The 26,342-nt window shown below is 40.1% G+C and overlaps 1 protein-coding gene across 7 annotated transcripts in view; it reads left to right on the top strand.

Annotated features, from left to right (window-relative positions):
* The first annotated feature begins 1,247 nt into the window (after positions 1-1,247).
* The window catches only part of taok3a (TAO kinase 3a), a 114,835-nt gene continuing 89,740 nt past the window's right edge, over positions 1,248-26,342 (top strand). For 2 of the 7 annotated variants that reach the window (XM_060843706.1, XM_060843711.1), the window contains exons 1-3: positions 1,248-1,618; positions 3,761-3,896; positions 19,751-19,854. The gene's annotated coding sequence lies outside the window, so the exon portion shown is untranslated. Of the gene's footprint in view, positions 1,619-2,110; positions 2,254-3,760; positions 3,897-4,986; positions 5,045-19,750; positions 19,855-26,342 lie in introns of those variants that run through there. The other 5 variants (XM_060843712.1, XM_060843707.1, XM_060843710.1 and 2 more) reach the window with 5 other exon arrangements.

Here is a 26,342-nt window from a genome sequence, read left to right as displayed (position 1 = left end):
AGTATCAGAGGTATTCTGCTTTTTAAAACTTGCCGGTAATCTCAAACTAAAGCGTTTATTTAGTTATATGTAAAATGTGCTTCCTTTAGTTTTATTCCATGGGCTGGCATAGTGGTTAGCGCTTTTGCTTCACAGTGCCAGGGACCTGGGTTTGATCTCAACCTCGGGTGACTGCGTGGAGTTTCCACATTCACCCTGTGTCTGTGTGGGTCCCCTCCGGGTGCTCCGTTTCCTACCACAGTCCAAATGGTGAGGTATGTTGGTCATGTTAAATTGCTCACAGTGTTCGGGGGTGTGTTGGTTAGGTGCATTAGTCAGGGGTAAACGCAGGGGGAATGGGTTTGGGTAGGTTAGTCTTCGGAGGTTCGGCGTGGACTTGTTGGGCTGAATGGTCTGCTTCCACACTGACGGAATTCTAATTCAATGTGAACGTTTAAAAGACCAAGATGATTTGGATTCGGTCCTGGTTCACTTCCTAAATAATCTTATAAAAATCTGTTAAACACTGATCATATTCGAGTTGGTTCAAAAGTAGCACGGTGTGTGAAACTCAAAGGAGAGAGTAAGGACTGCAGATGCTGGAAGCCAGAATCAATTAATGTGGAAAAGCACAACAGATCAGACAGCATCCGAGGAGCAGCTATACTCAATTCAAATAAAAATAACGGATCAACAGCCCAGTAAAGTTTACTGTACTTTTTTTCTGTCATCTTTGTCAACACTGGGGTTGCAAGTGAGCAACACATCATTGCAGTTGGATCACTGCACATCTGATGAGTCGTGCGCAGCAGGACAGGTCATCCGGAGGACTGCCTTGGCGGGGCAGGCTGTGACAGGAGCTGCCCTCTTGCCGCCCGCCTGGGTTTTCTTTGGCAGGAGGCGGCGCGTCGGCGCGGCCATATTGGTTGTGGCGAGAAAGCGTCAGTTGGGCTCGCGGCCGGGAGCGGTTGGTGAGTGGAGTAGGAGGAGGGAAAAAAAAGGCGGAGGAGGGGGTGGTGAGGGTTCCCGGTGTCGACAGCAGCCGGCCGAGGAGGAGACGAAGAGGTGTGATCAGCTGTCAGTCGGTGTGTCACCGCGAGCTGCTGGGAGGAGGAGCGGAGGGGGCTCCGATGCGTTTCCGCTTGCGCCGTTTGGCCTTCACCAGGAAGTCGAGGTGCGGCGGGTGTCCCGGAGAGGAGGCAAGTACGGGAGGGAGGGAGGGGAGGGGAGGTGGGGCTGGGGTAGAGCTGTTGGCCGGGAGGGGGAGGGTGTCACCCCCCCCCTCCCCAGGGGGGGTCGAGAGAGAGCGGCCTGTGTGTGAAGAGAGAGCGCGGACGGTGTGGGTGCTGCCACCTCCCCCTCTCTCTCTCCCCACCCTCGGGGCTGGAGTGGGGGGGGGGGGTGCTTTATTTTTGAGAGTGGGACCCGGGAGGCTGGGGACGGTGTTGGGGTGACTCACGGCGGTCGGGGTGCCGGCCTGTTCCTGTCGTCCTCCTTCCTCTCCCGGGGTGTGTGTAGCCGCTTCCTGCTCTCTCCATGTCTCTCTCCACCCCCACCCCCACCCCCACCCCCAGCCCGGGCAGACGGGGCCAGACGGTCGGAGTGCGCTGTCCCTGCTGTCCGTGAAGAGATGATGTCGGTGGGTTTGATGCACTTTTCCCTTCTCTCAAACTTCCCGGCCCCTTTTTGCTCGCTCTGTTGTGGGACCACGCACTGCTGACTTCTGTCTGTCTCTGCCTCCCTCCCTCTCCCCTCCTTTCACTTCACTTCTAATCAGCAGATTAGCCCGAGTCGGGCGGAGTCCCTGCACCATATCAGGAGAAGGTTATAATCTCCATGTGTTCCTCCCAATGCCCGAGCAGAAGCTTTATTGTTGTTTGCAATACAGTATTATTTGTATGTGCGTGCGCCTCGCCATCCACCCACCTCTCTCTCCCTTCTTCCCCACTCTCTCTCTCCCTCTCTGTATTGACGCACGGAGTTGGCAGGCGCGTCGTTTTAAATTCTCAGAAACAGCCCAGCCTTCTGCATGTTGCTGTCTGCTGGCCAGGTGTGCAGTATGCGGTTGCGTTACCCTCTATCCAAGACATCTGTGGCTGGATCCTCCTTGGACCTGCGCCCAGATACATCGGATTGCCCGGGTTTGCGTGAAATGAAATCGAGGACTGCAAGTCAGCATTTTCTCAGTGCTTCAGGAATCATGGCACTGTTTAACGGACTGCATCCATTAGGAGGTCTCCAGTTCAGTTGCCCTGTATTCCTTATGATCATAAGGTCAGATCATTAGATTAACTACCTGTCTTAAGGAATAATGCAATGCAAGAATGTGTATACAATTGATGTGTGGTGAACCCCAAACATAGATCTCTTTTCTGCAATAATTTGCAAGAAATCTATAATTTGTTCAGTTTTGAGAGAGCACTGAATCAGTTATCATTTGCCAACTGTTTATTATGTCAAGTTGAGACAATTCATTTTATCCATATCATAACTGCCACATTGAAACTGCGTTCAGGGACACAAGATTAAAATTTTTGCCATTTTGATGTGTGGTCATGAGTGCCTTTCAAGGAGTTTTTCCTGGACTGACTTTCAAAATTTAACCCTGGAAAGAGAAGATAAACCATGATAAAGCACCATATTCTGGGTATAACTATTAAAGTTTTTGTTATTGATTGCCATCAGTTTTAAAGTAGTTAGTAATGTTATTTGATGCACTCAGGGTCTCGGCCAAACTCTTCATGCTCCCTGGTGACTACTTTTCCTGACTTCTTGCTCTGAATGCTCATTAGAATTGGACCCAATCTCTCCATTATATATGCACACGTGGACATGATTTCTAGTTCATCACTGAGCCCTTTCAAATACGCATCCTTCTTCTAACCAGCATCTCATTCCAAAGATTTCACCCTCTCTTCACTCAATCTTCTTATCCGTTGACATCACCTTTTCAACCATCTACATCCTGTCGCTGCCCTGCTAAGTCTCTTTCCCCCACTAGATCCTAATCTATCTTGATTGGCAACCCAGGTAAGGAGCCTGGGCAATATACAGATGCAGAACACAATATTTGAAATTCCCATTTACTTTGCTACTGCAACCACCTTTTTTTTTCTGTTATTTAAAGACTGAATTACATTTGCCACCCTCTGCTTGTGTGAAGGTGGTACACTGGCTCCATTTAGGATGCCCTGCTAAATGTACTTTCTCATGTTAAACACACTTTGGGCTTACTACCCATAGCTTGTTGGGCAGTATCAGTCCAGAGCCTCCAGAGTGGGTAGCCTCACCACAGTTGTGCCTGCTGCTCCCAAGGAGTGGGAGCAAATCTAAATGAGTTCTACAATACCATTACAGTTAATGACCTACAGTCTTAGTACCCCTGCTTTAGAAAATACAGCCCTCATTGGGGAATGGTATCCTGTTGAGAGAGCATATGGGAACTACATGTAATTTATTACTATTACAAATACAATATGTAGAATTAAGCTTCCATTAATCTGCACCATGAATTCCAAATGATCTTAATGGCAATTATGAAGTCACAAATGTGCAGTCAGACTCTCTGAAATATTGTATAGGTATTTCAGATTTATTTATTATGTGATGTTTTTGCTTTACTCTTTTCCACACTCTTTGTTTAAACAAAAATGCAGTCTTTGATGACAAAAATTGAAACGCAGTAATAGACCACTTGATTCAAGATTTTGTCACCTTTCATTTTCCACATAAGCAAATAATCTGATCATATTAACTCCGCCTTCTCCATATCCTTTCACAGATTCCTTTGTGTGGAAAAAGGCCATTCAGCCCATCAAATCTGCACTAGCCCTCCAGATCCAGCCACCACCCTATCTATGTAACCCTGCATTTACTGTGGCTAAGCCACCTAGCCTCTGGAACCCTGGACATTACGGGTAATTTAGCATGACTAATCCATGTAACCTGCACATCTTTGGACTGTGGGAAGAAACTGGAACACCCAGAGGAAGCCCATGCAGAGATGGGAAAAATGTGCAAACTCCACACATAGTCAACCACTGCTCAAATCAGGCCAAGCCTTCTGGCACTGAGAGACAATAGTGCTAACTGCTGTGCCACCCCAGATCCTCCCCCCTTTTTCTCATTAACTTAGCAAACCTAATCTTGACTCTTGACATAGTTCCTACCTCTTGCTCCTCAGAAGCAAATTTCACCAATTTTCTCATTTCCCCTCCCACATTATCTCAGTCCCAAGCCTCCAACTTGGCACCACCCTTACCTGTCCATCACCTTTTCCCATCTATCCTCTCCACCCTCCTCTCTGACTTATCGCCATCTCCCCCACCTTCATCTACTTATTGCATTTTCCACCCACCTTCCATTTATCTTTTGCCGTCCCATCCCAATCCACAAACCTCTTGCTGATGAAGGGCTTGCGTCCAAAACGTTGATTCTCCTCCTCGGATGCTGCCTGATATGCTGTGCTTTTCCAGCATCGCACTCTCGACATAGTTCCTACCTCGAACCTCAATCTTCAAATTGTGGCACATTGAAATTTTCTTTCAAGTTTCTTGTGTCTCTGCCTTTAATAGTGATCCCTGAGCGAAGACGAGTACTCCACTTGCCAAGAATCTATCTCGTGCTTCTTTTAATTTAAATGTTCCAGATATGTTGCTCCATATTTTATTTTATTTTTATTTTCATTAAATGTTCGATAGTAAATCTTATTTGTGTTTCTAATACATCTGTGACTAGCTTTTTGCTGCTTTGAGCTAAGTACTATAGCCTAACTTTTAACCGAAGCTCAGTTGCTTTGCATTTTTGGGCATGGAGAAAGAATCAAAGTAACTGAGCTTCAGTTAATAGTAAGCATATAGTACTGTAATCTCATGCAACACGAGACACCAGGAAGCAAAAGTTTCCTCTTCCTAAATTATCCTAGCTCCCAAAAAGCTTTTTACCAATTTTGCATCTTCTTTCATAGACTTCCACCATTTAAGAGAGGAACAAAAACAGAAGTAGTTGGAGAAAGTCGGCAGGGTCTGGCAGCATCTGTAAAGAGAAAGCAGAGTCTACATTTCAGGTCCAGCGACCCTTTCCAGCTCTTTCTGTTTGCTTCAAAATTCCAGCATGTCCTTTGTTTTTGATTTTAGATTGGAAAATTAGATGAAAATCAACATTTTAAACAATTTGATGACATGTATGTAACAAATTCAATCTTGGTTGCATGTGTTCCGAGACTTGAGAAAACCACTAAATAGCAAGAAAGTGTTCTCATTGGCAGAAGGATTGATAACCAGAGGCCAATGATTTAAGGCAAACAAGAAAAGAACTGGAGAAAACATGCAGAATTGCGCATCTACACAGTTATCAGAGGTCCAGAGTGCGCCCTCTGTGACTGTGGTGTAGGCAGATCAGATAAGGCTTTCAGAAGAAATGAACATTACATGGACACACACAATTTGCAGACCTATTGATAAATGTAGATGTTCTGAATGAATTGACGTGCTTCTGCAGAGAGATGTGTGGACCTGAGGATGAACACCCTTTTGTGACATTTCTATTCTAAGATGACACAATACAACTGGAAGAGAAGCCAAATGTCAGTGTTCATTACAAATTATTTGCAGGTCAGTTTAGCAACGATGTTGCATGATTAGTGCACCCACCAAATGAAGCTAATCACAAATTGAGTTTAAATGTCAGTCCAAGGTACATGTATTTAATAAACCATAACATTAATCATACTTTAAATGGAAGCAAGTTTGGAGTTACAGAAGTGATGCGACTTGCGTTAAAGGTTCTTAGGATATTCAAATGAGCAACTCTAGCTGGTATGGCTATATAAAATATAGAATTTCATGAGAAAATGATGAGACTCTAACACAACAATTGTGATTGCAAGTGTGCATATCATACCCATTTCCAAATTCTTAAAAATCTGAGAAGCAGCAAATTCCATAAACAACATGTCTTTACAGTAGATCAGTGAATAGAATACAACATGATGTAAACTACATCTGGACAACGAAGATCCCACTTACATTGATTCTTTCTCCATGCCAGAAATGCAAAGTAAATGGGATCTTCGTTGCCCAGATTTAGTTTACATGTCGTAGTCTATCACTGATCTACTGTAAAGACATGTTGTTTATGGAATTTGCTGCTTCTCAGATTTTTAAGATTTTGGAAATGGGTATGATATGCACACTTGTTCACTGCTTCACCAAAAACAAATTACTTTTAAGTCCAGCTTCCTTGTGTAACTGAATCTGAAAACCCAAAAGTTTAGTGAAATGTTTTGAAAAGTTACATTACAATGTTTATAATACATGCTAGCACAAGCAAGTGATTCACATTCTGAAGGTAATCTTTTTGAAGACCTTCATTGACTAGGTAGTGAGCTATTGAGTTGATCTAAACTACTGCTTTTCTGTCAAACATGTTTTCTTTTTAATTTACACATTGTTCCATCCTCAAATCCCAGTGGTAATTGTACCTGCTACATTAGTGATTCATTTCCTGGTGATGAAATACTGAGTAAAAATATTAAGCACCGATTTGTTTACATAATGGGTGTTGTGTATCACGTTTTTGCAATAGCTGTACAGCTGACTCAAATTATCTGACTCTGTCTTGTTGGTACACTAAAATCATTCTCATTAAAATATATTATTTTTATTTGCTGAAATTAAGTGCAGTAATATTATTTGCTGAAAAAGTCTTGTTTCAAACTCTGTTTTACCAAGGGGTTATTCAGCAGATGCCCTTCAAATTTGTCCAATGTTCACATATCCTGAATTTGATATTCTGTTTAAGGCAGTCATGATAACTATGCCCTGATTTACTGTTTCCATAAAAAATCTAACTTTCAGTTATTAACATTAATAGCTTTTAGGTTTTCTATTAGAAATTTGACTAACTTGTGATTGTAAGTACTTCAGGCTTTTATTTAGCTCTTGATGGCTTAATGTTTAATATTTCCAGCATTCCTTTTTGTTAGCCTTTCCTGATGAATTTCTGTACACGTTTTATTAAGCACAAGTGTGTTTCAACAAGCATCCAAGGAAATTTTAAGATTTGTGTAATCAAACCAATTCTGAAAAGCCACGCTAAGAATTTTAATCTAAATGTGGAGGTAAATAATGAAAGTGGAAAACTAGGGCAACAGTAAACTGGGAGAAAAGAGCAGTGGGAATGTTTTAACTGTTTAAATAGGGCATGTGTATCAGGGTCCAATGCTGTGCTGATGCCAGACAAACAATTGTGAAGGAGATGAATATCATACCTCTTCTGATTTACCAAGAATTGTTTGAGTTTATTGCCTCATTTTTGCACTGTATATTTTGTTAACTACGAAAAGTATTTTGCAACAATGAATGAGTCACTTGAAATTGAAGCTTCTAAGGTCTTAAATTTTTGCTCTCATTTTCATGCTTCTGATTTTTTAAGTCATGGAAAAAGCATTGCAGTTTTTGCTACATGCAGATTTTGTTTTGTTGTTGTTGAATTTTTGAAACTTCCTAGGATTTGACGAGGTCAATGGAGAGAAAATATTCTCTTTTGGGAGTCCAGTATAAGGATTCATAACGTGTAACCCTCGAATGGTCTAGCTCTAATTTTGCCAGGGAGCTAGTGTCTCGGTGAAAGCTGAAATTGCTGTTCAAAGCTTATGGAACTAAGGTAGAATTTGGATATGTATCAGCTAATACGCATTGCAGGTGGTCAAGTGCAGTGAGATTGAATGAACTTCTCATAAGTATCTCAGAATACCAGTGTGATCAACTATGTGTGATTCTACAGTATGTTTTTTCTGATCTTGTATTCTAATGGGAAGTGGCCTGTCAGGATTGAAGGAGGTTTTGTTTCATGAGTTTGAACTAATGTTGGCTTTCTTGTTGCTCAACTTTTTTCAGTTTCATGTGAGTTCTTTTAGGATGGTGTTTTGTAGAGGGTTGTTTAGGATGTACAGTACAGAATCAGGCTTTTCTGCTCAGCCTGTCCATGGTGAACCTGTTGCTCCACTCAAGCTGCCTCCTGCCTTTCCTTGTCTAACACAGTATGAGCATAATCCTGTCTAGTCACTTCTCCCTTGATATCCTTATCTAGCCTCCTTTTAAATGCATCTGTTATTTTCTTCAACCATGCTGGGTGGTAGCGAGTTCCACATTCTCTCACTTTTTGGGTCGCGGTTTCTTCAGAATTTCCTATTTGATTTTTGAAACTGTTGTATTGATGGCTTCTAGTTGCACTATTCCCCATGAGGAAATATTCTCTTCATTCAAGAGGTTTTTAAAACAAGTTATACATTTTCTTTGTAAGAGGTGAGTAAGGCATAGCATGCCCTCTTGATATGTATGCTCCTACATTTGTGTTGAAAATATCCTGTAACATAAGAATGGACTTTTCTTTTTAAAAGAAATGGTTCAGGTGCAGTCAAGGTACTTTGAGGGGGAAAGGTGGGGTAAGAAAGCCAAAACTGACTGGATAATATGAATGATGAGCGGTTGAGGAAGTAGTAGAAAAACGATGCTTACGATGGAAGTGAGATTACTAACACGTGAGAATTGGGCTGAATATTAAACTTAAGGAAAGTAAGAGAACCATAAAGATGAGGGAATCGGAGAGCAAACTAGGAAACTCTTGGATTTCCCTTTTTAGATTGACTTACTCATAATATACATCAGTAAGTGTATATGTGGAGTTGAATTGGAACCTGAAAGGAGATGTGCACATGGAGGGGGAGGTAATGAATGAACACTTGCACTTTCATTTATCAAGCTAGACTGTTAAAGGCAGTAAAGGGAAGTTGGAGAGCACTATCCATTTAGGTCATGTAATCCTAGCCAAAATTGAGTCGCTTGGAACAATGTCATTTAAGGAAAGCCAATATAAACTACTTGACAGCAAATCGGATTGATGGAACCTTTTGGTGAGGAAATAAATGGTTGAGAGTAATGGGATTGATGTGATGTATATACAAGTCCAAAATGTTGAAGTGGTATTGTGGAGTGGTGGTCATGTCTTTGTCTCTGAGCTAGGAGGCCCATGTTCAAGTCTTACCTGTCACACAAAAATATTCCTGATTCTGTTGATTTAAAAACATGGAGCAGACCTATAGATATTAAATTATGCATCGTGTAATCTTACCAACAGTTTAAGCTGAGCCGTGTGAAATTTAAGGGATTGTGGAACCATGTCTAAAGGCTATTTCTGGATTGGAGGAAGATGTATCGTGGAGCTGTGGGATTGGTATGGAAACTAATGCTTTTTTGGTACAGTCATGACCTAGACTTGAGTCTACAGAACCTCATTTTCAATGTGCAGCTGGTAGACAGTACAAAAGCAAGGAACATTTTTTTTACAGATGCAATATTAGTTTGTCTCAACTGGAGTATTATCAAATTCTGGGCACTGTACTTTATGAATGATCTAGGTTTTTGAGCGAGGATGCAATAAACTTTAGAAACTGTTCCATGCGTGAGAAATTTTAGTTATGTGAATAGATTGGAGCCCTGAAGAGAAGATGTAATAGAAATTTGTCAAAATCATGGCCTGCTTAGACAGTGTACAGTGAAATGGTATGGTCAAGAACTATGGCAAAGCAATTTAAGATGAATGGCAAAGGGGTAATAGCTGACTTGAAACTTACTAATCAAGTGATTATAGTCTAAAGTTCATTTCCTGAGAGAATTAAGAGTTTGGAGATGGGAATGGAATGGGCCTCCTGGCTCAGACAGAGACATTACCACCACTCCACAAGTGCCATTTCAACACTTTGGACTTGTATATACATCACATCAATCCCATTACACCTAAAGCCAGTTTAGGTATAATGAATAGAATGTTGTGGTTCTGCTCGCCGAGCTGGAAGTTTTTGCTGCAAACGTTTCGTTCCCTGGCTAGGGAACATCATCCGTGCTGTTGGAGCCTCGTGTGAAGCGCTGCTTTGATGTTTCTTCCGCTATTTATAGTGGTTTGTTCTTGCCGCTTCCGGGTGTCAGTTTCAGCTGCAGTGATTTGTATATGGTGTCCAGGTCAATGTGTCTGTTGATGGAGTTTGGGGATGAATGCCATGCTTCTAGGAATTCTCTGGCTGTTCTCTGTCTGGCTTGTCCTATGATAGTGGTGTTTTCCCAGTCAAATTCATGTTGCTGGTTGTCTGAGTGTATGGCTACTAGAGATAGCTGGTCGTGTCGTTTTGTGGCTAGCTGATGTTCATGGATGCGGATTGTTAGCGGTCTTCCTGTTTGTCCTATATAGTGTTTTGTGCAGTTCTTGCATGGTATTTTGTAAACTACGTTAGTTTGGCTCATGCTGGGTATTGGGTCCTTTGTTCTAGTGAGTTGTTGTCTGAGCGTGGATGTTGGCTTGTGTGCTGTTATGAGTCCTAAGGGTCGCAGTAGTCTGGCTGTCAGTATTGTGGTGAATTCTCCGTTGGGTGTTCTCTCTACTAACACGTCTAGGAATGGGAGTTGGCTATCCTTTTCCTCTTCTCGTGTGAATCGGATTCCTGTGAGTGTGGCGTTGATGATTCGGTGTGTTTTTTCTATATCTGTGTTTTTGATTACCAAGGTGTCATCAACATATCTGATCCAGAGTTTGGGTTGGATTTGTGGTATGGCTGTATGTTCTAACCTTTGCATAACTGCCTCTGCTATGAGTCCCGAGACTGGTGATCCCATGGGTGTTCCGTTGATTTGTTCGTATATCTGATTGTTGAATGTAAAGTGTGTGGTGAGGCACAGGTCCAGTAGTTTAAGTATGCCGTCCTTGTTGATAGGTTCGGCCTCCTGTGTTCTGTTATGTATGTCCAGTAGGTTGGCTATTGTTTCTCTGGCTAGGGTTTTGTCAACTGAAGTGAACAGTGCCGTCACGTCGAATGATACCATGGTTTCTTCTCTGTCTATGTGTGTATTCCTGATGACGTCCAAGAATTCCTGTGTTGATTGTATGGAGTGTTTGGATCCGCTGACTAGGTGTTTCAGTTTTTGTTGTAGTTCTTTGGCCAGTTTGTATGCTGGTGTCCCTGGTAGTGATACTATGGGTCTGAGTGGGATGTCTGGTTTGTGTACTTTGGGTCGTCCATAGAATCTGGGGGGGGTGTTGCTTTCAGGTTTCATTCTTTGCTGGTCCGCTTTGGTTAACTGTCCGTTTTTTTGTAGATTCCTTAGTGTGTTGTTTATTCTATTGGTGAGTTGTGGTGTGGGGTCGGAATCCTTCATTTGGTAGGTGTTGGTGTCTGCGAGTAGTTGTTGTGCTTTACTGATGTAGTCTGATTTATCTAGGATGACCGTCATTCTGCCTTTATCTGCCGGTAGAATGATTATGTTTTTGACATTTTTCAAACTCTGGGTCAGATATGTTGATGACACCTTTGTAATCATCAAAAACACACCGAATCATCAACGCCACACTCGCAGGAATCCGATTCACACGAGAAGAGGAAAAGGATAGCCAACTCCCATTCCTAGACGTGTTAGTAGAGAGAACACCCAACGGAGAATTCACCACAAGGGTACACAGGAAACCAACACACACAGACCAAGTCTTAAACTATGAAAGTAACCACCGCAACACACAAACGAAGCTGCATCAGGACACTATTCAAAAGGGCCACAACACACTGCAGTACACCAGAACTGCGAAAAGAGGAAGAGGAACATCTATACAAGGTATTCGCCAAAAACGGATACCCACGCAACTTTATCACCAGATGCCTAAGAGATAGACCGAGGAACGAGGACATGCCACAACCAAAAGGACTAGCCACTCTACCATACGTCAGGAGCGTCTCAGAACTGACAGCCAGACTACTGCGACCCTTAGGACTCATAACAGCACACAAGCCAACATCCACGCTCAGACAACAACTCAGTAGAACAAAGGACCCAATACCCAGCATGAGCCAAACTAACGTAGTTTACAAAATACCATGCAAGGACTGCACAAAACACTATATAGGACAAACAGGAAGACAGCTAACAATCCGCATCCATGAACATCAGCTAGCCACAAAACGACACGACCAGCTATCTCTAGTAGCCATACACTCAGACAACCAGCAACATGAATTTGACTGGGAAAACACCACTATCATAGGACAAGCCAGACAGAGAACAGCCAGAGAATTCCTAGAAGCATGGCATTCATCCCCAAACTCCGTCAACAGACACATTGACCTGGACACCATATACAAATCACTGCAGCTGAAACTGACACCCGGAAGCGGCAAGAACAAACCACTATAAATACCGGAAGAAACATCAAAGCAGCGCTTCACACGAGGCTCCAACAGCACTGATGATGTTCCCTAGCCAGGGAACGAAACGTTTGCAGCAAAAACTTCCAGCTCGGCGAGCAGAACCACAACAACGGATACCCGAGCTACAAATCTTCAATCAGATTTTAATGAATAGAATGGCTGCATTGCGACACTCTTCAGTAATTCTGAGTAGATTAGATAACTTGCAGTGTGGAAACAGGCCCTTCTATACAAGTCTACACCGACCTACTGAAGCACAACCCACCCAGACCCATTCCCCTACATTTACCCCTTCACCTAACACTACGGGCAATTTAGCATGGTCTAATCTAGTCTAATCTAATTCACCTAACCTGCACATTTTTGGATTGTGGGAGAAAGCTGAGGAAACCCACACAGACACAGGGAGAAAGTGCAAACTTCACACAGGGAGTCGCCTGAGGCGGGGATTGAATCCTGGTCTCTGGCGCTGAGGCAGCAGAGCTAACCACCATGCCATCATGCCGCCCACTGTTCTGGTTATATTTTTGCACTAATTTATGACCTTTTTTCAAAACAAAATGTTGATTAGAATTGTATGCAGCACTGCAGATATTGCCTGATAAAGGTTTGCTTAAAGTGGGACATAGAAAAGCACAGCAGGTCAGGCAACATCCAAGGACCAGGAGAGTCCATGTTTTACGCATAAGCCCTCGATCAGGAATGAGACTTGCGGGCCAGGTGGCTGAGATAAATGGGAAGGAGGTGGAGCTAGGAGGAAGGTAGCTGAGATTGCAATCCTTGTATAGAGAGGGGAGGAGAACTTCTTCAGGGTAAGCATCCTTGGAAGAGGCTTCATAGTAAGGTTAAAATCCAAGAATGCCTACCTTGAAGAAGTTTTCCTCCTCTATACAAGGATTGCATTCTCAGCTACCTTCCCTGTAGCCGCACCCCTCCTGCCATTTATCTCTCAGCTACCTGGCCCACAAGCCTCATTCCTGAGGGCTTCTGCCCAAAATGTTGATTCTCCTGCTCCACGGATGCTGCCTGACCTGCTGTGCTTTTCCAGCGCCATACTCTTGACTGATCTCCAGAATCTGCAGTCTTCACTTTCTACTACATGAACTTATTTTCCAATTCTATACTTCAGCAATAAATTTTGTTGTTTAGTTTGATTTTTTTAATGACCTTGTCAACCCTGTTATGATCTCTTGAGACTAACTTATCGAAATAAAAATCCAAATTCCCAGTTGTTTACTCAGTGAAGTCACGAGGAAATTTTTTGTAAAGGTTAAAAGAAAGCAATAAATATTGGTAACTACTAATATCTTCTCAAATCCTCAATCAACCTAAATTTGAGCACGAATTAACAGACAAATCACTGTTGATAATTTCAAAATTGTTCCTTAATAGGTGTTAGAAACAAACATCTTGTGAATGGTTCAGGAGTCCATTGTATCAAGATTTGTTTTATCCCTCGGTCGTAAAATTCCTCAAAGCTTTCTCTTCCTCAGACTTTCAGTTTTTCATCTGGAATTTAGCCTGATTCTCAATTGACAGTAATACATGATATTGCAGCAAAAATACAAACGTTTGTAGAATCCTCCTCTTCTTGATGCAGTTCAACCAATATTATCTTCAGCATTTGCTGTCTCCTAGTTTCTAGATCGTGGTGGCATTGTCTAAGCTCGCATCCTACCTTTTCACGTAGGTTCAAGGGATTTTGATTTGTTTCCAAAGAAACAGACTGAAATGGAAAATTGAGGGTCAGTTTTCCCCCACAATCAAGTTTTCTTTAACCCTCTGACTTTGTAATGACGACAGATGTATATTCTATTCTACGATTGAGTGATTATATTGAAAGAATTAGGCAAATATGATTTGTCTCAAATTCTTGTTGGGAAGGTACTGGCAAGTTTCATTGACTGATACAGTCAAAGAAACATCAGTTCTGTAACAATGGATGGATTTGATCAATGTTAGGTTATGCTATTTGGAATGGAATATTCAAAAGGCCAATTTGGTCAAATCTGTTTGTGAATTTGTTGAAGCAAAAAGTGACTTGTGCCATGCTATGGGACAAGATAAAGAAATGCATTGAAGTCAAAAGTTCTGTTTTGAATTTTAGCATGCCTCAAACGAAATGGGAAATTCTGCATTGGCATAAGTGTATTTTATCAGGGATTTATTCAGAATTTCAGCGTTGTTGTGACTCCTTAACATAGTGAAGAAAAGAAAAAAAAGACAACAATATTTAGTACCTTTAACAACTTGAAAACAATGATGGGCAACTACACCTGTTCTAGCAATGCCAAATTGAGAAGCTGTCAGAACTGTTACTACAGCCATTTCACAGGGGACAAAGTGGGAATCAAACAGCCGGTTAGTTATTTTTTTCTGGGAAATTGAATACTTTTTGAGGTTGAAGTAATGACTGTAGGGAAGGGCATCCAGCTTAGTCTTGATTTTACAAAACTTTATTTATAAATACAATTTTGAAGAGACTTATTTACTTAAATTGCAACTCTGGAGTTTTAGATGAGAATTTAAGACTTTATTTAGGAAACCAAATACTTTGATCAAAATGAGTTTGTGTAGGATATGTTATGAAAATCAGTATTTGATGGAATTATAACTAGTACTAAAGAGGTGTTGAACTTGATCAAAAACAAAAATACTAATTTTTTTCTGTTTGAGAGAAATGAGTTGTATGACATGCAAAATTTTCATTTTTTTGGGCATTGGATTTTGAAATAGAGGCAGAGGGATTTGGGATTAGTCCTTTTGACAGTTTTGTTGAAAAGTCAAACTAATTCTGGAACAGTGACCTAAATAAGTAATTGCTAGATGGCATAGACTTCAGCCAATTGTCTTGCACAACCCACTGGTGTTAATGGATAAGCTGTTTATGCTTTTGAGCTTATGACAGGCATGCTAAGTACATCAAAGCTGTTAGTTTTTATTTTGACTTCAGAGCAGAAGAATAATGTTTTACAGCCCAGGTTAAACAAGACCATAGTTCAGTTCCAAAGAAAAGTTTTCTTTTTCCTAAAGAGTTTTTTATTTCACAGGGGTGGTCACCTCAGCACAAGTGATTTCTTTTTCCCCCAGATTGTTTCCAAGCCAAGAGAGCTTGTGCAGAAGTCTTCAAGTTCTTAGAACTAATAAATTTCAGGCCGTCAGAATTGAAAGGTTCATATCAACGGACTCTAAAGAAAGCATGAGAAAAGGGACTTCATAGTTCAAAGGGAAGAATCTGGAAAGTATCCATTTTAGTTAATGACTTAAAAAGCAGAATTGCATAGTGTTAGAAAACAGGTTGAAGCTCTTTACTTGAGATATTTGTAATCCTAGTGTTTGTTTTAAACTTTGTAATGTATATTTTTGTTTAGTAAAGAATATTTGCATTCTGTGACTTTCAGTAGCTAGCCATCACTTTAACAAATTACAAAAATTTAAATACATAATCTATTATACCAATTGTCATTCTAGCATCTTCGAGGAGAGAGAGGACTGCAGATGCAGGAGATCAGAGCTGAAAATGTGTTGCTGGAAAAGCGCAGCAGGTCAGGCAGCATCCAAGGAGCAGGAGAATTCATGTTTTGGGCACGCGCCTGAAGAAGGACTCATGCCCGAAACATCGATTCTCCTGCTCCTTGGATGCTGCACTCATTCTAGCATCTGACTTGTCCAGTGTTGTCATCAGCTGTGATCATAACACTTGTTTGTATAATTTGTGGTTAGTCCCTGTTGAAATTTTGAGAGTGTACTTACATGGGAAGTTTTTGTTTGGGGTTTAATTTGTTTATTCCTGTTCATCCTCGATGACTTCAAAGATTTGTTGAGGGATGTAGTAAGAGCTTAAATCTCTTTTTGGCCAATGGCACTTTGATGCTACATCTTGATTAATATATTCCCATTGCATTTGCAAATGAAACACTAGTGCTTCTAGACTTGCCACCGAAACTGGCTCACTTTGTATTAAAGTGCTGAAGTCTGTTTATATGGCATTCATGCCTTAGTGATTGTGCTTTCATGTGTTTCTGTTTCATCTTCCCAAACCAAGCTAAAATATGCTTGAATGTGTTTATGCAGTAGCCACTAGAAAACTCTTGCATTTTCATTGGCCTGCAGTTAAATACCACATTGTGAATAGACATGCATACAGCCTATGTAATGGAGTCTATTTTCAGCTACATAAAAGTTGTGTTATAGTTACTTGTGTTTTTGCAGAACTGAATTTGGGAAAAACTTGAGAGGAATTCTGTCAAAGTGTGGTGAGTGTGTGCTTTTAAAAGGCATAATTGATACAGTTAGCATTAATATATTAAGCAGGAGGTTTGATGAATACAGGAGGGAAAGAGAAATAGATCTTGGGGGCAAGGCAAAAGTTTAAGTGGGGAGAACCTTATTTGGGGAAGGATTAGCATACTTTGTTTGAACTGGATGGCCTAATTGAGCAAAGTTCAATCTAAATCACTTGTTAGGTGGCAAATAGATGATGGTATTTCACAAATATCCATGTTACATATGCAAGGTATTGATAGAAATCAAATTTGTAGGAAGTACTCCATTAATGACCATTATTACACTGGAATAAGTGGTGGGGTTGCATTTCAGAACATCAGTCATTGCCGTGTTCAATAATTATTTAAAACAACAGTACACAATATAAATATTTTCATGTGTTCATGTTAAACGTCATTTGGTTGTAGTAAACATCTTGATCTGAGGGTAAGCAAGTATTTAGAAATAAATGGAATTTGACGACATGGTTAATGTTTGGCCTGTTATAGCAGTTTCAACTGAAGCTTGATCCAACTTGTAAAAAATAATTGTGCCAAATTGTATTGGAATTTCTTCTTGCATGTCATGAAATTGTAGAATTGCTGTTTAAAATGCAAATGTACATATCAACTGCCATTTAAGTCAGTAAGTGGTGTCACAATGGCTGTTTAATAATATAATGTATGTTGCTGTTGGAGTTTTATATTAGTAGCGTTGGCATAGTAAAACACCCTGTTCATTTCACAGGAGTGGTGTCAAATTTAATTTGACACTGAATCTTTGAGTTATTAGAGCGATGAATTTGAGGGAAGTTTTGAGGATGTTGAGCTGGAAAAAGAGAATTCCAGAGTGTTGTCATTTGTATAAATGCTAAAGTTGAAGTTCTACAGGATCAGCTTTCTGATTGAGCTTCAAAACGCATGGGAGAACAATCTGTAACCCAGTGGTATTGTCACTACCTTTTGAAGTGAAGTCAAATCCCACCTATTTCAGAAGTGTCATAATATCTCCAAACAAGTTGATTTAGAAGATACCTAAAAGTAGGGAAGTCTGTACAAGAGCTTGAGGCAGTGTCTGGAGTATCACTTGCAATTTTGGTCTTCTACTTAAGCATGGACATATTTTCACTTGAGTCAGTGGAGAAAAGATTTGCAAGTTTAATCTCTGAGATGAAGGTGTTAGATTTAAATCACTGTAACTTAGAAGCATGATGTGTAATCTTATTGAAACATTAAGACTTAGAGGAAGCTTGATTAAGTGGTTGCTAAGACAGTGCTTCCTATTGTGGACAAGGGGCAGAGTTTTTAAAAAAAAAGTGGTGTCTCCTTTTTAAGATGGAGGTGGGCTATTTCTTTTATCCATATTATCAAGTCTCCTACTTTACTCGTGTGTTAGTTACATTCCCAAATATTACACAGCTTTGAAATTTTCTGGTCCCCTCTACCCAAGTCTAGGTCAATGAATGCAAGGTAAGCTAATGGTCCTGAAACCAAACATGAAGGACACCACCATATGTTTCTCCCAATCTGAAGTACAACTGTTTGCCTTACTCTTGATTTCTCTCCTGCAAGCCCATTTTAAATAAATAACTAACTGGTATGCAGAACTTAAAACATGGCTAAAAGGAGAGGTATGGATGTTGAAGCTTTTTGTCTTGCAGTTGTCAGAATCCTAGTCCTAAATAAGTGGAAAGTGAAAAGCTTTAAATACTAGTAACCGTTTAAACCAATTTTAGCCAATTTGTGTACGTAATCTAGTTTTAACGTTAAAAATATAGCACTAAGTAGTGCTGAGTGCAGTTGCATGACAGTTGTATGACAGTTGTAAATCTTGTATGCCCTCCAGTTAAATGTACAAGATCTTACAGCATTCCTTTTTGGTTTTTTGTTTGAAGAATTCTTTACACTTCTTTAGTACTTTAGTCAACATTTAATCCTTGAATTGTCACCAAAGTAGATTTTGAATTTGTCAATTTTGCTACTTAGGTTGTGTCATGTAAAAATTTGCTGACCTAGTGCCCTACAGGGCAGCACTGACTATATTTGAAAGGTGTTTTATTGTCAGTATTGTGGATCCAGGTGTGTTGTTGCAAAAGTTGCTGTATAACTGCAAATTTTCTAACTCGAAATTTAGTCAGGGAATCTGAAAATGAATTGGATGTTTTAAACCCTGTAACTCGTTCACAGTATTCAGTTCTTTTTTTTTATCTCTCATAATCTGATTATTTTACTTTTACTAAATTGTTGCAAACACAGAAGACTTCCTCCATCCCGTCCACATTCCTAAACTGAATTCAAATCCAAATTGTGCTGGGGATGGGAATTGGGAATTGTGAATGAAAGCCATTGTCTTGGCTTTCTAAGAATAAACTAACTGAGAGTCTCAATTTGCTAGAATAGATTTAACAAAGCTTTATAACTTGTCCTGTGTCAGTCAAGTTTTACAAGTGTATTTTGAATAAAGCTGAAAGCTTAACCTCTCATTAAAACTCCTTACCGTGTTGTCTAAAAATATTACACACGTGTGTTGTCACAACTGACTCTATGAACTAGAACCATAAGCTGTGATGTTTTGAGATGAGCAAGTTTCTCAAATTTTGTTTAATATTGTGTTGTCACAAGACTAACATTTCTTGGCCATTCTTAAATCTCCTTTAATGTCACTATGAATTTAATTTTCAGATAACTTCTGAAAATTATTTATGGTTAGCAGTTTTCACCAAACAAACGTCCACAGCACCACTGAGGTTCTTTTCTCACTCTGACATTTTTAAACAATGTTAACTATGCTCTGAATCCACAATACCACCTTTTGTATTGTTTTAATCCTGGGCTAATTAATAAAAGTATTTTTGTATTTATTTATTTTTAACAGCAAGCAAGCCTGCATTCCAGACTAGGTCATGACTAGAATGGGCCTGATTTTGTTTAGATCAGGGAGTGTTTAGCAAGATACCCAAAAGTAATTGGAGGAGGGAAAATTCCATACCACTAGCATGTGGAAGAACTGGTTGTGTTTCATTCTGTGTCCATTTCACATTTTTGAAAGTGTTTTAATCTGCAGTTTCTGCATACCTTCCTTTCCTATTACTTGGAATTGTGTGTAATGTACTAAAATTGTTTAGATATCTCTGCTGTACGTAGTCAGTCGTCAATCTATAGTCATTGCTTCTCCAATGATTAAATGTAAGCATATAAAGGGATGTCAGAAGCTACAGACAGTTTTAAGATTAATTTATTCATTTTTAAATTAATTCAGGTACCTTTTGTGTGAACTGCAAGATCCAAGAACAGCAACTATCCAAGAAATACACAATAAAGTCCTGATAGGGAACAAGTCGCTTCGGTGAATTATTTTTGAAGGTATGTTTGACTGCTTAAGAGTATTTTTCTGATAGTGAAAGGTGAGCAACCTTATGAGTTCAAAAAATTTGACATTACATTGTTGAAGTTGATCTTTAATGTCTGTATCTTAGACCCCAGTGTTTCAGCCCTAATCTCTGAAAGTGTACTGACCAATTTTATGTGCAATTTTTGCACAGATGATGTGATTATTTATGCCCACAGGCATTTCTTTACAGAAGAAAATCATACAAACCATGGTTTCAAATTAATTCCCACACTGATTAGATGCTACCAATTGGAGACAAATTCTAGCTAATTGAGACTGCAGTACTAAATATTCAAACCATATTTAAAGTACACTACAAAAAACAGACTATTGTAGAATTTTTTGTATATTTCTTGTTTTCAAACTAGATATAGTTATTTGTTCAGGCATCTACTTGTCTTCTAACCATTACATATTTGTGTATTAAACTGATGGTGACAATGATAAAATCATTGGAAATGACCCAAGCAAGATTTTCACAAATGTTTTAAAATTGGTTCTTTTTTTTAAAAAAACACAAACCTAATACAACCTCACACCTAGCAATATTGATTAGCTTTAAGTAAAGCCATAAGTTTTACTTTTTAGACAAAGTTGAACTTAATAATTTAAGAATAGAATAGAAAGGATGTCAGTTGGATTATTTTTCAGTTTTTGAAAAATATGGAACTTTTCTTTTTCATGAGGTGTGTTGATAAAGGCTAGTGCTTGTTGCTCATTGTAACCGCTTTTTATCTGAGTTGGTCACTAGACCATTTCAGTGGGCCTTTAGGTTAGATTAGATTCCCGACAGTATGGAGACAGGCCCCTTGGCCCAACAAGTCCATACCTACACTCCAAAGAGTAACCCACCCAGACTCATTCCTCATATTCATCCCTCACTATGGGCAGATTAGCATGACCAATTCACCTAACTTGCGCATCTTTGGATTATAGGAGGAAATCCACGCAGACACAGAGAATGACTGTATGGAGTTTGCACAGTCACCCAAGGCAGGAATTGAACCTGGGTTCCTGGCGCTGTGAGGCAGCAGGGCTAACCACTGTGCTGCCCATTAAGGGTCAACTACATTGCTGTAGGTCCGTTGTAGCATGTAGGCCAGATCAGGCGAGAATAGCAAATTCCCTTCCCTAAAGCATGTTCAAGAACCAGATTTTTTTTTTCCTTTATTTGTAATGACAGTTTCACGTCATTACTAATGCTAGTTTTCAGTGTCAGAATTTACATCCCAATAGCTGCAGTTGAGATTTGAACTGATGTCCCTAGTGCCTTAGCTTCAGACTCTGGGTGATACCAATTTGAGTTCAGTGGCTGCCCAAGTCCACTCTGCCACTATCTTCCATTAATGCTACAACTTTCCATGGATTAGCAGCATCAGTGCTTTTGTTTTTTCCAGCTCCCTCAGAGGCAGCTCTTTTCCTCCACAGTACCAGCGGTAGTACTTATTGTTCCCCAGCACCCATGTTGTGTGTGTATGCAGATGTTTGGACACAGTGATAAAATAAGTCTGTAAATCTTTATTTATATTCCACCACCAGGAAGAAAGGAGACACCCATATGGCCAGAGATCAACAGTGCCCTTCTCATGATCAAATAATGAAGGGGAGGGCAGGGATTAAATCAAAATAGACTTGGAGGGGGAAGTAATACACTCCCTAGAGTGCTCACCTTTCCCTGACAATCTCAATGTTGGTCAACATCGTGTGCTCCTTCTCCAGGGATACACGGGCTCTGACATAACCACGGAAGAGGGGTAGGCAATCGGCCCTAGCAACCCCCCTCCACGTCCCGTTGCCTGGACCTGTTTATGGCCAGTTTGACCAGGCCCAGGAGTAGACCCAAGAGGAGGTCCTCCGACCTACCCTCACCTGCACCAGGTGCCCAAAGATAAGGAACATGGGTCTGAAATGCAACCAAAAACAGAAAAACATTTTTAAGAAAATCAAAAAGGGAATGCAAATGCCCACACCCATTTTATACATGGTCCAAGGACTCCACAGTACCACAGAAAAAGTAGTTGGGCTGGGAGTCCATGAACCACTGAAATCTGTGGTTACAGGGGACTGCTGCGTGCAGCACCCTCCACCCCAGATCCCCAAGTGAAAAGGAGAGGACTCCTGTGTAGAGAGCCCTCCTCTGTGGATCCCCACCACCTGGTGGCAAATGGGCATGCCAAAGCGTGTCTGGGCAGTGGATGAGGTAGGAGAGGTGGATGGTGTGCAGCAGCAGTTGGTACAGGGCCCACTGTTTCATGTCCCTACAAGGGGCAAAACGAAGACTCCTAGAGGCAGCTCAGGTTGTAGGGCACAGGCTCCCACAGGACATATGGCACCTTGGGGCCAATGTGAAATTCCATCCAGACAGCAGCATCAGCATTCATGTAGTATATGGTGGAAATATTGTTAAATATATTAATTGCCCAAGCAAATTGCAATGACTACACTGGTAGAGTTGAAATTTGACCATTTTTATTTTGAGGTATGCTGCTGAATGGAAACTTTTTTTATTCCTGTGGTGCATGTGTATTAAAAGAAGTTGGAGGACAAAGCAGAATTTTGATTGTAGTCTTATTTTCATTCTCTCAGCAAGATCAAAATCTTGCTCGAGATGTAGTATTACTCTTGCTAACCAAAGATTGATGGGCGATGCTAGTTTGAGATAGAAGTCTAATTAGCGAGTTTTGACAAGATTTGTAGCTCAGATTAGGTTCTGGTTGTAAATTTGCTTGCCGAGCTGGAAGGTTCATGTTCAGATGTTTTGTCACTACTAGCTAACATCTTCAGTGAGCCTCCGCATGAAGCATTGCTGATGATTCCTGCTTTCTATTTATATGTTTATATCAGCAATGCTTTGTCCAGAGGCTCACTGAAGATGTTACCTAGTACAGTGACTAAACATCTGATCATGAACCTTCCAGCTCAGCAAGCAAACCTACATCCAGGAGTCTAACTATTGCAGTATGCAAGACCAGAAATTGAACTTAGAACTTCCCATTTCTTTGTTGCAACACTGGCTACATGATTGAATGTGTGCTAATAAAACTTGTGCTGCCCAAAAATAGTTGTGCACATTCTGCTCTATTTTATTCCACTTTAAATATATTTGGCTATTGCTTTTTTGTTAAAGTAGTGTATCTACTTCAACCAAAGAAAAGCTATTTAGTAGGAACATTTTTAAAAAAGCAAATCAACAAGAAATATTCAACTCATCCACATTGTTTTTGCTGCCCTGTCATGTGGTACCAACAAAAGTCTTATCAATCTAGAATCAACTAGTAATTAAATTTATCCTTTTACTGATAAGCAGGTTGAGGCTTGTATGGACCAGTGAACTTTCACTTCATAAAGCTGAGAAGCAGACCTATCAAGGTTAATGTCAGTTAATTGTTTCAAATTTACATTATTTCTGGTTCTACTTACATTTAAAAGATTCAGTGTAGATTTATGTTCAAGCCACAGTTTAGTTTGACCATTTGTGTGCCGAAAATAACTCATTCTTTATATTTGGTCAATCAGCAATTTATTGTTCCTGAATACCGCTCTCTTCATATTTAATACACAGTTCTCCCTTTTGAGTGAGGTTGCTGTTGTTGGCACAATATCCATGTCTGTATTTCAATTTTTTTACTGCATTGTGTTTGCAAATATGTTCAGTAACTCATTTTGATTAAATGTCCTTTTGTGCTGAACCTACCTAATATCTTAACTATTGCCTATTCTAGTACTACCTCTGTCCATTTATTCTAATACGTGATCTATTCTTTTTACCACATTGTCTTTCACCTTCAAAGGCTTTCAAAGTGATGGGGAAAAAAAATTAAATAATGAAACTAAACCCACTACCTGTACATGTAAAACATTCTCAATGAAAGAGATGAATTACTATCATAGTAGGTATGAGCTGGTAGGCATTACTGACATGTTACATGGTCACCAAGATGGAAATGAAAGTCCAGGATATTTGATCTTTAGTTAGGGAGGCAAATGGTAGAAGGTGAGGTGATCTCAGGATGGAATAGTATCTTGGAAACGCAAACTGAGAAATCGGTCAAGTGGATTTTAAACAAAAAACAAGTGACAGAAAACACAAGTGGAAGTAGTTTATAACCCCATTAAAAGCCATTTTAGAGTAGAAAGAACTGAAGATTAAGAAATTAGAGGCATTTATGACAGTTTATGCAGTAATCGTTTGATTTGTCCTATCTTATGGACTGGGTAAAGCAAATTTGAAGTAATTGTGCAAAAGATATTGTGGAATATGTAAACATTAATTTGCAGATGAATATAGTGTGGAAACAAGTCAGTGCAAACTAGAATTAATTAATAACTTGATAATGGTGCCTTCAGGAAATTGATTATAATATAAACTTCATATTGAGTTTGAGAATTACTTCCGAAAATTCAAAACTTCTGAATTTGGGTCTGAGTGGAGAAAACAAGGTATGAGGGGCAATTTGGCTAAGGTAGATAGAAAAAAAGTAGATTATCATAGTGTGATGAAATGGCAAATTAATTTAATGTTATCACAATAGATACTACTTCTGTTTGAAGAATAGACCATTGGGAAAAAAATGATCTCATCTGTGCTCAAGATTTGATTACAGGAAGATGCTTAATATAGCTAAAAAGCAATCAAATTGAGGATTGAAAAGGTTTGGAATTTGGCAAAGAAAAATTGGAGGTGGACAGTAAAGCAGGTTACATCAGTACAATGGGATCTTGATCAGATGGGCCAATGAGCAGAGGAGTGGTAAATGGAGTCTAATTTAGATAAATGTGAGGTGCTGCATTTTGGAAAGACAAATCAGCAGATCTTCTATATGTAAGGTCCCTGGGGAATGTTTCTGAACAGAGACCTTGAACTGTAGGTTCATTGTTCCTTGAAAGTAGAGTTGTCAGTAGATAGTCCAGTGAAGAAGGCGTTTGGTATGTTTTCCTTCATTGGTTAGAGTATTGAGTACAGGAGTTGGGGGGCCATGTTGCGGGTATACAGGACATTGGTTAGGCCAGTTCTAGAACATTGTGTGTAATTCTGATCGGGAAGATGTTGTGAAGCTTGAAAGGGTTCAGAAGATATACAAGGATGTTGCCAGGATTGGAGGGTTTGAGCTACAGGGAGACATTGAATAAGCTTGAGCTCTTTTCCCTCGAGTGTTGGAGGCTAAGGGGTCACCTGAGAGATGTAGAAAATTGAGGTGCATAGATTGTATATTTTATCCTACATTTTTTTTCTAGGTTGGAGGTGTCCAGAACGAGCGGGTTTAGGGCTAAGGGGGAGAAAGATTAAAAAGGGACCTGAAGGGATATTTTTTCCAGGCTGAGGGTGGTGCATGTATAGAGCTACCCAAAGTGGTGGAGGCTGGTACAATTATAACATTTTAAAACGCACCTGAATGGGTATATGAATGCGAAGGGTTAAGAGGGATGTGGGCCAACTGCTGGCAAATGGGGCTACATTGGTCTAGAATATCTGGTCGGATGGATTCGTTGGACAGAAGGATCAGTTTCCATGCTATAAATCTGTCTCTATGACTGCAAGTACCAGGAAATTTACCGAGAGAATTTGAAAGCTAATGAAGCTTAAGGCTAATTGTTGGAGCATCAAAAACATCTAAAAGGGAATAGATTGGAAAACAAATCGTGGATTCCTTGGAGGCAAGAGAGGTTATAGTGGGGTTTAAGAAAAGGGTAGGCATGAAATAATGGTCATGATATTTTGTATCTCTCTCCATCATAGAGAGACAGCTCCTCTGCCTTCTGAAATTGTGCCAGACCAATTATCCAGGATAATTGAGGAACTTGAGATATCGTCAGTCATAGGAAATTAGTAGTGTTAGACAAGTTAGAGGACTTCAAGTTTGTCCCATTCTCCAGATAATCCATTTCTTGAATTTCGTAAAAAGTAGCTGGATGCAGCAAGCAGACAGGTTGGGGAGAATGGGTTGACTGAAGGATATCTAAATTTTCAGTTAGATATCACCTGAGAGGTTAACAGAAAATTGAGGCGGATTGAAAATAATGACATAAGAATGAGAATCAGTTATAGGTAATTCAGCCCCTCAATTCTGCTCCATTACTCAAAGTTTGTGACTGATCTTTTCTTGGCCCAACTCCCATTTGCTGCCTGCTCTCCTAACCCTTGAACCCGTCACTATTTTAAAAATCTGTTGTCTCAAATCTATTCAGTGCCCCAGTGTGTCCTCCGCACCATGGAGTTCAATTAGGTGCAAAAATACACTGCAAGAAGGGCAAAAATGCCTACAAAGGGATTATAAACAAATCCAAGTCAGGGGCAAGAACATGTAAGTTAAATATACATTGGAACGTTGTTCATTCTGAAGTGGCCAAATTCACATCAGCAAAGTAGAATCACTTAAGTATCAACTGTCTGGGAAAAGCTGCTATTGAGAGGGACGTGTATACAAGAACCACTATCTATATGCAGCTATAGAAAGTAAAT

The sequence above is a fragment of the Hemiscyllium ocellatum genome, chromosome 24, assembly GCF_020745735.1.
Source record: "Hemiscyllium ocellatum isolate sHemOce1 chromosome 24, sHemOce1.pat.X.cur, whole genome shotgun sequence".
In the NCBI taxonomy this organism is placed as follows: Eukaryota; Metazoa; Chordata; class Chondrichthyes; order Orectolobiformes; family Hemiscylliidae; genus Hemiscyllium; species Hemiscyllium ocellatum.
Note: the sequence above shows the minus strand (reverse complement) of the source record. Positions and strands in the feature narration are given on the sequence as shown.